This window comes from Microtus ochrogaster, linkage group LG2, assembly GCF_000317375.1.
Source record: "Microtus ochrogaster isolate Prairie Vole_2 linkage group LG2, MicOch1.0, whole genome shotgun sequence".
Taxonomy (NCBI): Eukaryota; Metazoa; Chordata; class Mammalia; order Rodentia; family Cricetidae; genus Microtus; species Microtus ochrogaster.
The window spans coordinates 30,343,406-30,361,620 of NC_022028.1; the positions used below are offsets into that span (position 1 = coordinate 30,343,406).

The 18,215-nt window shown below is 43.9% G+C and overlaps 1 protein-coding gene across 1 annotated transcript in view; it reads left to right on the forward strand.

The window, feature by feature from the left end:
• Irs1 (insulin receptor substrate 1) overlaps nucleotides 1-18,192 on the forward strand; it is a 58,706-nt gene extending 40,514 nt beyond the window's left edge. Inside the window, exon 2 of the mRNA XM_005360040.3 lies at nucleotides 16,982-18,192. The gene's annotated coding sequence lies outside the window, so the exon portion shown is untranslated. The remainder of the gene's footprint in view (nucleotides 1-16,981) is intronic.
• The last annotated feature ends 23 nt before the right edge of the window (nucleotides 18,193-18,215 follow it).

The window sequence follows — 18,215 nt, forward strand, 5'->3', positions numbered from 1 at the left end:
GTTTATTTTTGCTTCTTTTACCCAGCAGCGCATGCATAAGATGGTCCTCAGCGTCTCTCGGATTAGACCGTCTGAGTCTAACGCAATCCTCATTCATTCCGTGAAGACAGAAATGTGTTGAATTACTGTCTTAGTTAGGGTTTCTATTTCTTTGAAGAGACACAATGACCGCGACAACTCTTATCAAGGAAAGCATTTAGTGGAGGCTGGCTTACAGTTCAGAGATTTAGTGCATTGCCATCATGGCAGGAAGCAAGGTGCACACAGGCAGACAAGGTGCTGGAGCGGTAGCTGGGAGTCCTACATCCACACGGACAGACAGGAGGAAGAGAGAGTGACACTGAGCCTAGTTTGAGCATCTGAGATCTCAAAGCCCACCTCCAGTGACATATCCTTCATCAAAGCCACAGCTACTCCAACAAGGCCACACCTCCTAGTAGTGCCGCTCTCCAGGGGGGCCGTTTTTTATTCGAACCACCACCACCACAGTTACCATTTCACTGCTTTTCCCTCTTCCAGTTTCTTTAACCTTATGCCTTATGTATTAGTCCAAACCCTACACAGATTTACTTATTTATTTTAAAGTCTATGTGAAGTCCTTTTACTTATCTAAATTTTTTGCCATAGAAGAAAGGAGAGATGGGGAAGGACTGGCTGATGGAATGCTTATGACACTCACATGGGAAAGAGCTTCTTCCTGAGCATTAGGTGAAGAGTGATAGTATGTATTCAAACAGGAAATCAGGGTCACAGCCACAGAGAAAACTAAGATTTGAGAGCTGAATCATTTCTAACCTATCATGTCTGCCACTATCTGAATCAGAAAACCAACTAGAAGGTTCAGTGTATGATTCTTAATGGAGATAAAATTTAAGACACTGAAGAAGTAACACCTTAGAGATAGGCTTGGGCAGCCTGACGTGGGAAGAAGGGGGGGGGGGGAGAAATAGAGAAGAGTAGACAGGGAGGGCTGGGAGGGAGGAATCAAGCTAGTCTGTCCTGAAGACTTCTGACATCATCTAAGTCTGGGTTGTTCAGGAGTTCCCAGGAACAAGGATTTTCTCATTCTTTTCTAGTCAACACTTCTAGAACCTTCTTGGATATTTTTATTGTTATTTATATCTCAGATGAACACTCTCTTCCACTGAGGCCCATTTTCCCATTGGAGGAAGAGAACATGGAGGTGATTTAACCCTCTTACCAGCCCTTCAGCTGGGCCTTCTTGTTCTTTCATACTTTGCAGAGGGGGTTTCTTCCTCCTTGCAGGCCCTTCCCTCCCTTGCCCCTGGTCCTCAGGACCAGTACCCCTGGCTCCTGCTGGACGCTGGCTAGAGATGTGGAAACTAAAACACTGCCTCAGACCTGGTCAGCAGAATCTCTCTGTCTTAACAAATTCCTGGGGTGTAGGTGGGATAGGGGTGGGGTTGGGGAACTCTAATGAACTTTATATTGCGTTAAAGTACAAGAAGCATATTTACCTCTATCTTCATGACTTGTTTTTCTCCATTTCGACTTGGAAACAAAGACCCAAGCTAATCGTGACATCCTAACACTAGCTTAGAAAGCAGCAAGTGTAGTGGAAATACGTTTGATAAAGTATGCATATGTCCTAAATCTCTGCTCATTTAATGCCACTAGTATTAAAGCATTGTGCCCAGTGCCTGTCAACAGTCTTCCTTTGTAGTGTTATTTATCCTCTTTCTGCTGTAAATTCACCTTCATAGTAATCCCCATTTTGGAGCTGGTTGATTTAGCTGTTGGAATCTCCTCTGCACTTCCTGTGACAATCGCACTGCCTTGCTTCCTCTCTTAAGGCTGCTTTGCTTTTCTCTGTATCCAGCCAGACTGGAAAGATTTCAGTTCCTGATTGTATGGTTAGAAAGTGCAACTGGACTCCTACCTAGTCTTACCCAGTATTAGCTGCCAACCAGTTCTGTGATCTTGAGCAACTCATGCAATGATTCTAACTCTGTACAATGGTCCCTAATGGGACTGATCTGGTTATTCTCTTCCTATCAGCCCATGAGCTCTTAATATGGTAATGTGGTTATTTATAGAAATAAGAGGGAGACATTTAAAATGAAAGTTGGACTCAGAGTCATCTAGATTATTTTAGTCATTGTATATACACACATACACATACACCTTTTTTATTATTATTATTATTATTTTGGTTTTTCGAGACAGGGTTTCTCTGTGGTTTTGGAGCCTGTCCTGGATCTAGCTCTTGTAGACCAGGCTGGTCTCGAACTCACAGAGATCCGCCTGCCTCTGCCTCCCGAGTGCTGGGATTAAAGGCGTGTGCCACCACCGCCCGGCCACATACACCTTTTAAAAACCATTTTTTACAGCATTTTCAAATGGAAAAAATACAAAGTTGAATTCTATTGAGTTTCCCATTTATCTTTTGCCCCCCCCCCCTAGGAAGTGCTAGTACACCACTAGGTGATCACCACTAGGTGATGATCAAAAGTGGAGTGGAGAGGCCATGAGGAAGTGTCTCAGCTTGGACGCTAGGGTCACATGGCCCTCAAGTTGGTACTGACTGTATCTGAGGCTCTGAGACAGGCGCCTTTGGGAAGGGGATCCTGTATGTTGGGAAATCTCCAGAGATCTCAGGAACTGTGGTGAGGTCTCCTGAAGGGCATTGCTCATAGGGGAGGGGTGAGGATGAGGATCATCTGGAAAGAACCAGCTGGTCATGGAAATTGACCAGTCACAACTGTCTTTTCTTTATGGGAGGAAAACACCAAGAGATTACATGACCAGGAAGGCCAGTTCCACTAGTGGCAGGGGCTTAGGGCAGAAGCCTCAGGTGATTTTTTTTTTTTTAAGCAAAATGAGGGAGAGCCTACTTTTGGGTTCTTCATAAATTATTCATTACAATCCATTAGTGCTTGATAATAAGGCACAATTGTGTGACATTTTGTCAGCATTCTGGGCTACAGTCTGGAAAGAATGGAAGCTGTCATTTCCTTGTCGTGTGCTGGGACCAGGAAGGCTCCTGAGGCTGTATTTTAGCAGGATCTGTCATTACTGTTATTACCTTAGGGATCGGCCTGAATATCTTACTGTTTAATCATCTACAAATCAATTTATTCTTTGTGTTTATTGTTTTTGTGTTTGTGTGGCTAGAGTTCTGAGGCCTTCCTCGTCTCATCAGCGATGCTGCCTGAAATCTCAGCCACTTGCTCCTTTTTCTTATTTCTCTTTAAGAGAAATTGAAAGAAAACAGACCTGGAAGTGCCTTCCCAGGCAGACGTGTAATAGAGCGACAAGAATTCAGGCTTCAGTCTTACCTCATAACTCTTGGTTTGTTTGCTTGTTTGCCTTTTTGTTTTGTTTTGTCTTTAGTAGTAGATCATCTTTCAAGGAAGATACTTGTTTCATGGAGTGTGAAAAAAAAACATCTAGGAAGCAGCACTCTGATTTAGATGTACTCTCTCTAAGATTCAGAATGGCCATTGATTCTAAAAAGTCAACTGATTCTGGAACAGTGAAAATCCAATTCATAATTTTGTTTTCACTCCTAGACACTTGAGAACAAAACCTAGTACTAAGAGCCACCGGTGACTGAAATAAACCATCTCTTTGTTCCCAGTATCTTTTTCTTGTTGTATCTCCCTGCCTTTGCAACTGATTGTGGGGATAGATATTTTCTCTCCTTTATTGTGGAAGCAAATAGAGGCCCTGTTCATGATTGGTGGTTCAATACAGGTTAAACTGGATGAACTAAGACCTGGGAGGACCAAGTGTATCTCTTAGTGGGGTCCTCCTGTTTTTTCTTGGTCAGGACTGGAAGGTCAGTACTTCATCTTGCTCTTCTTCCCGAGACTGTGTGGATCTCTCCTCTGGAGTTAGTACTTTGCTATGATACTGCTTCCCGAAGTTTCTCTGGAGGAAAAGAAAGGAACCGTGGACTGCTTGTATTACCTAGCTGTCTTCTAGCAAAAAGGTTATCGAGGAAACAGGACACAGCACAAGTTAAGCTGTAAGCAAGCATCGTCATTTTGAAAAGGATCTGGATATAAGGAGGGGCATATTGGGACTCTAAAGCAGCCTGCCAGTAGGGAGCTCTAAATGTAGGAAGTCCTTGGATCAGAAATTGTCAAGATGAAGACCTCACAGGCTTACTGAGGCCTTCTCAAATCCCAGAAGCAGTGAACAAGCCACATTTGGAACACCCCTCCCCCTCCCCCATCCCTGACTTTTTCAGCTGGAGGCAGCAGCCCCAGGGCAGGATTTCTCAGGCAGTCTTGACATTTTGAAGCCAGATAACTGTGCTGCAGCTGACCTGACTGTTCCGTCTATGGTGCGGGCATTTAGCAGTAGCTGTGTCCTCTATCCATGAGAAACTAATAGCACTCACTCCCCCTACTATACCTGATTTCAGCTGAGACAACCAGAAATGTCTGCAAACATTATCAAGGTCCTCCATGATTTTCCCCACCTACCCTATCTGAGAACATTAGTCTAGAAACTGAGCGAAAGGCTGGGAGACAAGAAGGTAACCACGCAGAGATGATGTCAGCCTCAAGTGCATGTTTCAGGTCCTGGTTTGGATGTCAGTGGTCCGCACTTCCTCCTTTCTGCCAGCTCCTCAGAGTTGCTGTCTTTGTTCTTGCTGAGGTCACAAAATAGAGTGGGTGGCTGTAGAATAGGTACTCATCAGATCACTATGACAGAACACCTGAAGAATAAGGGAAGAAGAATTAATCTGGTTTATGGCTCCATAGCCAGTCATGGTGAAGTAGGCGTGGTGGCAGAAGTTGCTTATGATCGTGGTAGTGGGCAGTGATGGGTGGCTGGTGGCTTGCATCAGTGGTTAGAATGGGTTGGTAGTCCAGAAACAGAAAGACTCAAGTGAGAGTAAGTTCAGACTAACACTCCAAAAACTCTCCTCCCATTGACCGGCTTCTTCCGGATAGCCCTTACCGCCCAATTTTCCATAACATCCCCCAAATACTGTCACCACCTTGAGACCAAGTGTTCAAACACATGAACCCAAGAGAACATTTCCTATTCAAACCATGGTAGTGGCTAGATAAGACATACCTAGTTCTCACAATTGGAGACCAGGGAAGCCAAGATCCAAGATAATGCTGATCTCTTGTCTTGAAAGGCCTTCTTCCTGGTTTGTTGGTGGCCTCATAAGCCACAATAGACAACAAACTCTCATGTCTTATATAGGTACCATTCTTCCTCTGCCTTCATGATTTAGTGGAAATCCTAAGGTCCCTAATACCAGTGCATGAAGAATACAAAGGAAGCCAGAATTTGTCTGTAACACTGATATAGCTCTATAACAATGCCTTAAGGGTTGTCACTGTCTACTTATTAAGAATCGGGCCTAACAGTCCTCAAGCATCCTTTGGCTCAGCCAGACCATCAGCTCATCCTACAACATGGTACAACTTCAGATGTAGCCAAAGTAACTTCCAAGCCAAGGCCTGTAGTAATAGGAGCTGTGGGCTGTGTCCCACCACCCAGCTAGCTTTACCCGAAATAATTACACGGACACTGTATACTTTTAAACACTGCTTGGCCCATTTCTATCTAGCCTCTTCTAGGCTAATTCTCGCACCGGACTAGCCCATTTCTTATAATCTGTTGTAGCCCACGAGGTGGCTTACCAGGGAGCTTCTAGCCTAGGGCCATCCTGGATCGGAGCTTCATCGCATGTGCCTCAGAGAGCAGAGCTATCCCCGCATCTGCCCAGGAGCCGGGAGCATGGCATCTCTGCTCCAGACAGCAGAGCTGTCGAGTCTGAGCTCACTTCCTCTTCCTCCCAGCATTCTGTTCTGTTTACTCCACCTACCTATGTTCTAAGCTATGAGCCCAAGCAGTTTGTTTATTACTTAACCAATGAAATCAACAGATTGATGTATGACACTCCCACATCAAAGGCCTTTTCCACGTTAGAGGGAACAGGGGCCCGGGGAAACAGCTAGGTTAGTAAGGTGCCTTTAAAAGCATCAGAACCTCTTCAGTCCCCAGAGTCAATGTGAAAATGCTGGGCCTGAGTCACACACACCTACCATCCCCTGCTGGGAAGGCAGAGATAGGTGGGTCCCTGGTGCTCACTGACCTTCCAGCCTAGCCTGTTTGGCGAACCTCAGGCCACTGAGATACCCTCTCTCAAGGAAACAAGTTGCGCGGCCTACCCAAGGAATGACACAAAAGTTCATCGCTGGTGTACATATGCATGCAAACACACACACACACACACACACACACACACACACACACACTCGTGGGGGCGGGTGCTTCTCTAGAGCCAAACGGAAGTGAGACTTGAAAGATGAAAGCAAAGGCGCAGGACCTTTGGGGTCAACAGGTGAAAGGTCACCCCACTTTGCAGAGAGAATTTTGCTTCTTTGTGTGAGACAATAAGGAGCTGTTCACAGTTGGTCAGCAATCTATACCAGTGTCTCCTTCCAAGACCTGGGAGCTGCAGACAGCCATGTGCACATTATCAACTCTTCGGATAATCTTTCACTCTCTCCTTCCGTCCCCTCCCCCCACTCTTCCAGCTGCCGATGGTTAGACTTCATTGCATCTGGCATCGACTTCAGCTTTTCAAGTTGCTCAGGCAGCCCTGACTGGTCAGGGCACTGTCCTGTTCGGTTCCTTCAGATGAGAGATTGGGAGGAAGGAATTTAGAAACCTAAGCCACCCGGTTCTTCTCCCACAGTGGTAAACATGCTTTAGAAACTAGAGACAGTGCCTTAAAACCCCTCAGTGAGTACCCCTCTCAGCTCGTTCGTGTAGTTTCTTTGTAAAAGTTTTTATTATCAGGTGTAGAAAGGGCAAGGGGCTCCCAGCTCCTAATTTCTTCAAGCATCAGAAGTGACCTTTTGTAGATGGCTTTAAGACTTCAAATGAGTGCCACTGCCTTGCTATTGTAACTGCTGCTGTGCCCTGTCCATAAATAATAATCAGACCACAAGGCATAGTGCCAGCTTCTATACTGACGTCTCCCTTTCTTTTCCATTCTGCCATTTCCCATGCCATCTCCTCTTCTTAGTAACTGTATTTTCCTTCCGAAACTGTGTCCCATTCTGCCTTCAACTCTAGCCTGTGGCTGTGGTCTATGGAGCCGTTTGTGCGTGCTAGTTCCGTAAACTATTTTCAGCTGGTAAGCTTTCTTCAGTCGTCACAAGTATATCTGAATGCCAAGGATTTCTCGTTCTTAATCAGAGCAGTCACAAAAGAACCACAGATCAAGGGCTTCTGTGTTGTGCATAATAAGAGAATTCCATGTATCACCTCAATAGATCTCCATGACAACCCTACACAATCACTATTGTTATTCCATGTTGTAAATGAAAAATTAAACAACAGGAGAGCGAGTGACTTGCCTGAAAGCCCAGAATATAGAAAAACAAGAGAGGTGCTAGAAGTCATCTTAGCTTCCGTTCACATTTTACTTTGTGAATAACTTTGGAGTTAGACAAAATGATCAGTTTTTCACAGGCATCAAAGCTCTCTTTTCATTCTCAAAGTAGCCTTTTTGGAAGTTGTATTTCCCAAGCATACATTGTAAAATTCATTTCTATATAGGTTACTCATTTAGCACTGGAGGGGCAATCCAGGGTGGACTCATTAATGTTGACTGTGAACTTGAACAACCTAGAGTCACGTGGGTAGAGAGAGAGTCTTGATAAATTCTCTACATCCAATTGGCCTGTGGCCGTATCTCTGGGTATTGATCTAATTGTTAATTGATGTCAAGAAGACCCAGGCCATTGTGGTCAGTACCATTCATTCCCTAGGCAAGGGGTCCTAAACAGTATGAGAAAGGGAAAAACCAGCTGAGAACAAGCACAGGCAAGCAAGGATGTGAGCCTTTGTTTCTTTTCTTTTTTTCTTCCTTCCTCTTCCTTCCTTCCTTTCTTTCTTTTTAGCACGATATAGTATGACTTGTTTCAAGTGTCTGCCTTCACTTCCCCTCAGCAATGGACTGTTGCCTGGAATTGTCAGCTAAATAAGGCCCTTTCTCCTCTAACTTGCTTCTTGGTGTTTTATTGCAGCAATAGAAATGAAAATAGAACACCGGACAAAGTACATGTCACTGATTTATTCTGAGAAATATCTGTCGCTCATCTTTAGCACCACCCATTCCACACGACTCTTAGCTTTGGACTTGTGTTTTTGAACGTGGGTGGCATGGTTTGCTAACTTTCTTTATTTCCTTTACACTTGATTTTAGCTAAAAGGCCAGGGAGTGATAAGATTATGTTTAAAATTTAGCTTCATATGCCACAAGCTTTTGTTGAATTGTATTTCCTTAAGATTCTTTAGTTGGAGTAGTGGAAGGAGAGGAGGGAGGGAACTGGGATTGATACATAATAAATAAATAAGCACAATTATTTTGAAAAAGATTCTTAGGTTGAGAGCAGGGAGAACCATGGTTTAATGCATTTGGAAATAATGCCATAGTCTTATGTATTTTCAATTAGTTTCAGAGAGAAAGTGTTCTATTTTTAGTTAGTTCCTATTCCCCCACTTTTGAGGAACAGTTCCCTTAATTTCAAACAAAGATCAAATTCATTATAACATGCCCTTTCCCGCCCCGGCAGTCTCTCCTCAAAGAGACAGGACTAAATAAACAAACTATTTCCTTGCGATTTGACATCTGGGTTTGCTGGAGGTGTTCAGTAGATAGATGTGTGTAGTTTGGGGTAAAGAATGTCTCTTCCTGACCCTGAACTTCCAGGAGCTGTTGGGAGTGGTGTTTTCCTCTGGTAGACCTGTTTAAACCACCTACAGAGAGGGGAATCAGGCCACACAGCTGAGGGATCCTGTGGTTCCTCTAAAAGTCTCTTGTTTGGTTCCATAGACTTTTCTTGCATTACCAAAAATCTTCCATAAAGTCAACCACAGCCGTAATACTGGGGACTCCGGCTCACATTTGTGGCAATCAAGAAATAGATTAAACACAGGTTTTTCCAGCTGCCAAAAGTGATGTCAATTGTGGTAATGATTGTTACCTCAGTTCCCTGCAGATCCAGGGCTGTCTGAGTGAGTGTCTGTTCTGGGCCCTGTTCGCATGCTGTTATGGAAAAACTGATGATGGCTGGGAACAACTGGGTATCCGGACACTTTCGCACATGCAGTTAGAGGCTTGCTGTCTTGGAGCAATCAGACTCGAGGGACAGCATGAGAATCCTATTTAGTGTTGAGAGCCAAAGAAAAGTTGCTGTGGTAGACCTGCCTCCCTCCCTTTGATCTGACTACAGAAACTGTGTTGCAAACCCTCTTAACCCTCTCTTCACAGCATTGTAAAGGAAGCCAGGATGTGACTTAAGCCCACTGGTTTGTATTCAAGCCAGACTTCTAAATTCTGTGTCCTGTTTTCTGACCATTATAAACAAAATAAAACCCCAAACCCGAAAGTGACGTGATGTTACAGTATAAACCTCAGAACTAACTAGAATGTAATTCCAGTAAGAGAGAAGATGCTGTTGAAACAGTCCCTGCAAGAGTAAAAGACTTCCTGCCCCCGTGGCACTTATGGTCGGACCGGTATTGTAGAAGAATTTCTCTCAATCTTTCTGCTTTGATTCTGTTATATATGTGGCCGTACATATTACTTCTCTCATTGCTGTGACAAAAGCAGTGTAGGGACGGAAGGATTTGTTTAAGGTTATGATTTAGGCATGCAGTCTATCAGGGCTGGGAAGTTCCAGCCACAGGAACACGAGGCAGCTGGTCATGTGAAGGCCCCAATCAGTGGGCAGAGAAGGGTGGCTACTGTTGCTGGGCCCGTTCTATCTTTTCATTCACTCCTAGGTCCACGCCCACATTTAGAGTGGGTCTTCCTGCCTCCGTTAACTGTAGTCTAGAAACCCCTTCAGCCACATGCACGTGCAAGGTTTGTCCCCTGGGTGATTTTATATTTGTAAAGTTGACAAAAATTATTAATCCTAGTGGCATGTTATTGATGGCAACATTGAAGGCATTTTGATTTACCCGTTTCCAGGGACACCGTTATGCCGCTGATACCATTTGCTTTATTACTGAGCTCCTCTTTAATTAGTTAAAGGAATGCAAAATTAATTTCGTTAAAAGGATTTTTTTAAATTAATTTTACGAGTGTGCGCGTTCTGCCTGTATGTGTGCTTGTACACTACATGCGTTCCTGGTGTCTGCAGAGGCCCAGAGAGGGTGCTGGGTGCCCTGGAACTGGAGTTACAGATGGTTGTGAACTGCCATGTGGGTGCCAGGACTTGAACTGGCTCCTTCTGGAAGAACACCTGGTGCTCTTAACCCTGAGCCATCTCTCTGGCCTCAGTTTCAAATATTTTAGAATTTTATTTGAATGGTTTATCGACAGCACACCTTTACTTATTGAGAACTGAACATCTTTGTTTACATTTCTTTTCCCATCCCTAATCATTTTGAGAAGTTTCCAGAGCACAGTGGAAGCCAGAAAAAGAGGAACCCACGGGGGTGGGAGTGGGGGACAGTATTCACTTCAGTAGGCCACAGAGGAACCAAACGGCTTCATTGCCTCCTTGGTAGATGGTGATTTCTCTTTCTGTAATAAAGTTTGCCTGTCTTCATTGGTGGTCTCCTGAAGTCACCAGCCCCACTAGAAGGTCTTTTGCGGCGACAAAGGAGGAACTGGAGCGAGATGGTCTCTCACATGTTGGCACGTCATCCTGGATTTTCTCCCTGGCAACCCTGTGCTCCTGAAGGTCTGGCCAGCAACGTTGTTATTTTCCCCAGCTCTCCCCATGTGACTGGCACTGGGCACGAGTGCTATTTAAGCAGCTCCATTAAAGCATTGGTTTGGTCTGCTTGGTTACCCTTTGCCATTTCAGACCATGAAACCCAGTCTTGCCAACGCAATCTTGGCTAGTTTGAAAAGAAATTTTCTTTCTTTAGCTTAAATGCCTTTCTATGTTTCAATGCCAAGCAGTGGCTATCAAAGTCCTTACCTCTAACTTGTGACTAATTATTTCGAAGTGATTACTGGAAGGCATTAGAATAGAGACAGTACGTTCTCACTCCCTAGTGTCGCCTTCTTCCAAAGCTTCAGCCTGTCATCCTACTTCTTAGCTCCACCTTCTAGAGACCAGACAGATTCTACTGTGCCCAACCTTTGAAGCTCCCTTTTCCTTAAGTGGACAGTTGGTGAGCTTGGCAGAGATGCCTCTCTAGAGCGCTGTTTGGTTCTTGGGTGCTGCCATCTGACTCGGATGTTGGAGCACTGCCTGTCAGTCACAGTCAATCCTGTTAGTATTTCACAGTCTACCAAGGAGATTGGTGCTCCCATTTCTTCAGCTGTGGTTGTGTGGTAACAAATGTTATCATTAAGGCATTTCTGTTTACTGCCATGCGACAGCATTTGCAACTGGCATATTTGATTTTGGTTTTGCCATTCTCTCATTTTCTAGGTTCAGCTACTAGCCTGAGGAATGTTTTTTAAAAAGTCCTCCTGGAGTATGTTATTACTATATCAACATTCCAGAAGATGTGATTTTTGCATTAGTATTACCAGGAGTTATTGCAGTAGCAACACCAGGGAGAAAGCTGGAAGAATGGATGGCAGTGGCGTGAACTTGAATGTATATGTGAAATAAGGAAACAGCCGGGTGATGGTGGCACACCCCTTTAATCCCAGCACTCGAGAGGCAGAGGCAGGAGGATCTCTGACTCTGAGGCCAGCCTGGTCTGCAGAGTGAGTTCAGAAGAGCTAGGGCTACTCAGAGAAACCCTGTCTTGAAAAAACAAAAAATAAAAAAAAAAATGAGGAGAGGGGGAGGGGGAAGGGGAAGAAGAAGAGGAGGAGGAGAAGGAGGAGGCGGAGAAGGAGGAAGAGGAGGAGGAAGAGGAGGAAAACAGTAGACTTGCCAACCCCTGGAGATGTCTCCACTGATAAAGGGCTTGCTGTGCAGTCATGAGGATCTGAGTTCAATCCTCAGAACTCCCCCTTTAAAAAGCTGGGCATGGTGGTTTGTACAAGTAAATCTACTCCTGAGAGGCATAGACAAGAGGATCTCTCAAGTTTGCTGGGCAACGAGTCTGACTGAATTTGTGAGCTTCATATTTAGGGAAAGACCCAGCCTTAAAAATATTAAGTAGAGAAGTCATGGAAGGGGATTCCAGAGGCTAGTGCTAGCATCACAGCTGCCATCTTGGAGGACAGACCAGTGCCCAACAGGAATGTTTGAGCTCCCAAACTTCCACGTCTTCCCTCTCCATTTCCCAGGTGGGAGAGCAAAGCCGGGAATGCTGCAGCTCACCCCACTTCCAATTCCAGACAGTGAATTAGGAAGATGAGACAAAGGATAGGATACTACGGTAACATCAAAATCGAGCCAACAATTTCACATGACTCGCTTCACATGTTTGTAAGAATGAGAAAGTATGGAAGGATGATTTGAATGTTAGTTTCCCCTTTTTAAAAAACACATTTAAGAATGAATGCAGGAGCCAGGCGGTGGTGGCGCACGCCTTTAATCTCAGCACTCGGGAGGCAGAGGCAGGCGGATCTCTGTGAGTTCGAGACTAGCCTGGTCTACAAGAGCTAGTTCCAGGACAGGCTCCAAAGCCACAGAGAAACCCTGTCTCGAAAAACCAAAAAAAAAAAAAAAAAAAAAAAAAGAATGAATGCAGGATTACAAGACCTCAAAACTTTGCATATAAATTGTGAAATTGGAATAACTGAATTAACAGTTACCCATGGGTGCCAGGCATTATAAACATATTATGGAAATTTAGATCTTCTTGTATTTTATAAGTGTTCTGTGTTATAACTTTCCTGCATACACATTTATGTTAAGTGAAAATGCAATGTGGCTGTTTTGACACTATTTTCATTCTGCAGTGGATTGAACCCAGGGCCTTGTACATGTCAAAAGAACCAAGTCTCATTCTAAGCAACATTCCCAGACCTTGACACACTTCTTTAAGTATAGGATTTAATTAATAGGAAATTGTCTTGATAAATCCACAGTGAGATTTCAAACAGTAATCTCCACGGAAGGAAACTGAGCCTTGCAGACCTTTTAAAAATACCATTAGATAAGGCAGGGCTACTTTGTGGCCATATTTTAGAACTATTTTTTACTCCTATTTTCCAAGAATCAAGAATAGTAACCCTGGCTAAACACTTATTACTATGTTGCACTTGACTCCACAGAATGGCAACAAGTTTCAAAACCAAGATGCTCAAGATGGTCCCTGACCAATGGCTCTGACTAAAAGTGGCTTCTTGGAAGGGTACAGACCCTTCCCCGAAACCTCTGTTTCAGCTGCCTGCTGTTTTTTAACTTTCACAGCCAAAACTGATCCGCCAAAACAATGTGAAAGGAGGCAAAAGCTGTGTTTGTTTTTCAGCTCAAGTAGGCATAGTTTACGTGGGTACAGTTCCGGAAGATGTAAATTCTTTCTGGATGCCATAATGCAATAATCTGTCGGACTCAAGTGGCATCGCTCAAGTGTTGACTTACCTGATAACGCTTTAAAAAGGACTATTTTCACTTTGTGGCAGCAGGATTAGGTGGGTTTTATCGGACAAGAAGATACACAAAGAGGGGTACAGTAGATACTGGTGTGATGAAATTTTGTCCAAGTGTAACTTCCTGCTGCTAACTCTCATGACAGGAGCATCACGTTTCTGGGTTCAGAAGTGATTCCCCAGGGATGTAACTAGAGAGAACGCACGACAGAACATCACCGCTTGATGTTTGCGCTGAGTCTTCTGCTGAGGAAATGGGTTGCATTTGGTTTCCATTTTATGCACAGGACCAGTGAGCTCTTAAATTTGGAAAGTAGCATGGCCACGTTTGGTATGGGCACCTGGGGTCTGCTGATGGAAGCTTGTAGAAGCTAAGGACATTGCATGTACATATGGCCGTGTCATCTCTGTTGCTGATTACGGTATATGCCACTGCATTTGTGTTTGTAAAAGACATGTATTGAATTTCACGACTGTGAGAACGCAGTGTGGTTTTCCTTTTTGGAAACATATTCCTAAATTGCAAAAACCTATGCACCTAGAGCATAGCCTTTTCTTCGGCCACATTGGGTGTTCCAGGCTCAGCCTGTCTAGGGTGCAAGAGTGTAGTGCTAAGGATATAGGAAGATGAGCGTAAGTCCAATAAAGCCTCAGAGAGGTCTGTCTATGAAGTCTATGGTCTCTCTCCCTGGTGTACAAGAAGACTAAAGCCTTTGCAGCTTCAGTCCTGAAACTCTCTGGCTTTAGGTAATGGGTCCCTGGGAACTATCAACCCCTTTATTCACCGTATTTGGCTAAAAAAGCTTTTTGGCGGTCTCCAAAGATCAAATGCGCCTTCCAAGAGCTAAGACTGGCTGTTCTAGAGACCACAGGGAAGACTGTGCCTGAGATGAGAAGGCAGTTGCCAAAAGTGGAAACTTGAGAAGGCATTCCACAAGCAGGGCTGCAAACAATGGCTCTGTGATCGAAAGGAGAACCCTGCCTCCCAAAGGGCCCCGCTGAAGGACAGTTCTCACCGGGGTGGTCTGTGTCACTACCTGGCAGCTTCTTGCCTTCATGTGCAGTCCCAGGTTCACACCGTTGTACAAAACCAGGCAGATGTGCTCTTTAGACTTCCTCTGTGGCCTTGTGTTCCACCCTCCCCACATGAACTCCAGTTTTTGTTTTTTCTTAAGTTCCTAAATTGGTGACACCAATGGGTGATATTTGTGCCTGAATTGTGTCTTGGTAGATTTTACGTGAAAGCCCTTTTTAAAGCAGAGGGCTATGACTTTGGGAGGGAGCTATTTGATGAAGGGATATGTTTTTTATTTTTTTCTACTTTCTACCATGCTTATGTAAAATTATGAAAGTGGTACCTGGTAGTGCGAAGCCATGTATTTAAGCAGACAGCAAGGCTGTCTTTCTGTCTCCCCTTCCAGGGTCCCCTAGTCCCTGCTCTGTACACTCATGCAGCTTGGCACATGTGATGATAAACCTGGGTACAGTTTGTTCCCAACCTAAGCTGTTCGTCCAGCTCTCCTGGAGGAGAGCCAGATATGAAATGAAAAACATGCTGTGTGCCCTTCATTCCCCACCCCGTTTGCACTGTATAGGTGGCAGCTTCTTGTCACAGGTTGTTCAGTAGAGTGTGGCCCACCTGATTTTAGGCCCAGAGCTGTGAATCTCTATCTAGCTATCTCCTGATATTCTGATAGGAATTCAGGAGAAACTTAAAAGTAAATGACAACCCCAAAACTTGGCTGTGAGTATCATAGCTGAGCTGAGGCTATTGGAAGAATGGCCTAGCCCTTTCTCCATGTGGAGTAAACTCTGTCTCACTGCAGTTAAAGGGAGAAACCCCGGACACTTTTATTTGTTTGTTTTTGCTTTGGCATCTCTATGCTGAGTCTTTATTAGTAAGTAAAAGGTAGCCTGTCTTTTAGAGGCAGAGTTAATATTTTACAATAAATAAAAATCTCATAAAATGAGTCTTCTTTGGTAAACTTTGACTTATCTGAAAGCCAGTGTGTAAATAGGAAATGCTGGTGGCTCAGTGTCACAATCACCCCCTTCAAAGGGAGACAGAGGCTAGGCTTGGGAGTACGCACCTATAATCCCAGCACTGGAAAGGCTGAGGCGGGAGGATCATGAGTTCAAGGACATCCTGGGCCACACAGCAAGACCCAGTCTCAAAAACAACACTAGGGAGAGCAGCAAGAGAGAGGACAAACAAGTTTTGTCGGTCAGCATTTATGCTTGTCCTCCTTGTGTCTCCTGTGGTCCTTGTCCTTATCTGATATCCCTGTAGTTAGATAAAGGCCTCCTGGACTGTCCACAGAGGTTTCACCACGTACCTGCCCTAGATCTCTATATTTAACTCCACGTGTCCCTTGTGGCCTTTGGCAGTCCTATGAAGCGGCATCCTTCTTATGGCCCACCCACTGCTGGTCCCTTCCTGTCCCGAGCCTTGTTCTATCATGTCTTCAATGGCAAGTCTGTGGCACGCCTGCCCTTTGTTCAGCTCGTATTTATCAAATGCCTGCGATGTGGCAAGCCTAGTACAAACACTGGGGTGACAATCCTTGTTTCCACATCCCCGGATTATCCCTTTTCTTCCAAAGGCAGCCAAATGTGTCAGTGAGGCATTTAACTAATGTTCTTAGCTAGAAGCCCTCTTCCCCACCTTTGTGAATCTAGAATTTTCCCTGGGTGCACCTGTTGTGAAATTCACCTGTTGGCTTCACGTTCTATTAATAATGAAACTTGCCTTTCTTTTGGAAACTGCTTGGAGGCCAACTTCAGCAGAATTGAGCTTCGGTGACTCCATGACACTTAATGTAGCCATTTCCTCATTCACCGAGTTATTTATGACAATCTGCCTTGACGCAGACTGTTCTGTGCACTCTATACATATTCATATAGAGAGACTCAATTCTGAGTACATGAAAAATAGGTACCTCTGAAGTACTGTCTATGTAAAACTGGAGAGCAAGAGTTGTTTTCTGGGGTTCATAAAGGGTCTCCTTTCTGAAGGGGAGTTACAGATAATTTCCCACTGCGGTGAGCTTTCTTGAATTGGAGGAAAGAAATGTGATGTTTTTCCTAAATACATTTCTATTACACCTAAATTGGAAGTTTGAGTGTAGGCTATAACTGTGCATTGTGTTTTACAATATTTCAAATGAGAGCTAGAATGAACATTTTTGCTGCAAACATAACCCCAAAGAATTTTGTGTTTATTTGTTGCCAAAACTCTGAAATGTATGGATCACATTGATCTGTTTGCTGTAGTATTCACTACTTTAGCTAGGGACTGCTATAAACACTTGTATTTTGAAAGAAAAAGTAAATATAGTGTGTTGGTGTTATGTAGGTACATAGTAGGTACTACTACTACTACTACTTATGCCTAAAACTTCCGTGGATCTCAGATAGATCCTTCTGTAAGGAGGGAGCTTCTCATAGTTTGCTTGAGTACACATTTCCAGATGCCTATGGTAACATTTTTTTTTTCCGTTTTCTTTCCAGAATGAAGACCTAAATGACCTCAGAAAATCCTCCTTTAACTCATGGGTACCCAGACTCAAACTATTTCACAACTCACAAGCAGGACCTCACGTCTTCCTCTGCCGTAGATGGTACGATGCATCCATTACAGTTTGTTTACTCTGTACAATCCTCAGGAGTTCATTGACTGAACTGCACGTTCAATATTGTGCCAAGCAAAAAGAAAGCACTGTGACCCCAGGACAATGAGTCTGCGTAAACTTCATCTTGAACCTTAAGGACTTCGCTGGCCACAGTGAGCTGGTGTGCCCATCACCATGCCGTAAGAGAATGGGTTTATTCTCGTCCCATCTACAAGCGTATGTTTCATCTACTCTGAAACCGTGTTCCATGAAGCACCACTGTAAATTATTTCATACGGAACTGTTCACGTTGGGTGGAGAGAGTATTAAATATTTAACATAGGTTTTGATTTATATGTGTAATTTTTTAATGAAAATGTAACTTTCCTTACCGCACATCTTTTTTTGGATGTGGAACTGAGGTATTTGATGTTCTGTTGTAAAGAGTGGAGCGAATGCTTAAAACGAGGCGAAGAAGAGTAGTCTGGGGTATGATCCTTGTTTTGAGATTCTAATTCAGAAAAATAATATAATAAGATTCATAGTGCCATAGAAAGTTCTGTACTGTATAGTTATACTCGCTGATACTGTCTCCTGTAATATAAACTTGATGTTGAGCTGAGTTCCTTTTAAAAATTCATTCTAGTTTTGATTTTTGGTTTTTGGTTTTTTTCCAAACAGAAGGAGGATGTATTCTACTGGGGTGCTTTCAGTTGTCAGCTTAGAGTTGGTAGCTGAATGGAAGCAAAATTGCAAGAAAAGAAAACCACAGACTTTCATTGTATATACTGTAGAGAGAAGGAGGCATGAACGATCCCTTCAAGTCAAAAGCTCTCTTTGGAATGAAGAATGTGGGTGTTTATAAATTCTGGAAATGTCTTTCTGTTCATAATAAACTAGACACTGTTGATCTCCCCTTCCCCACCTCTATAAGCTTCTCGCTCCCACCCCCGCTCTTTCTGTGTACACATCATGTTTCATTTCATACATTGTCTTAAAAAGGCTGTTAGGAGAAGTGTGTTCTTGCTAACTGGAAATTAAAATTCCAGATTCTTCCTTCCTTCTTCCCTCCCCCTTCCTTCCTTCCTTCCTTCCTTCCTTCCTTCCTTCCTTCCTTCCTTCCTTCCTTCCTT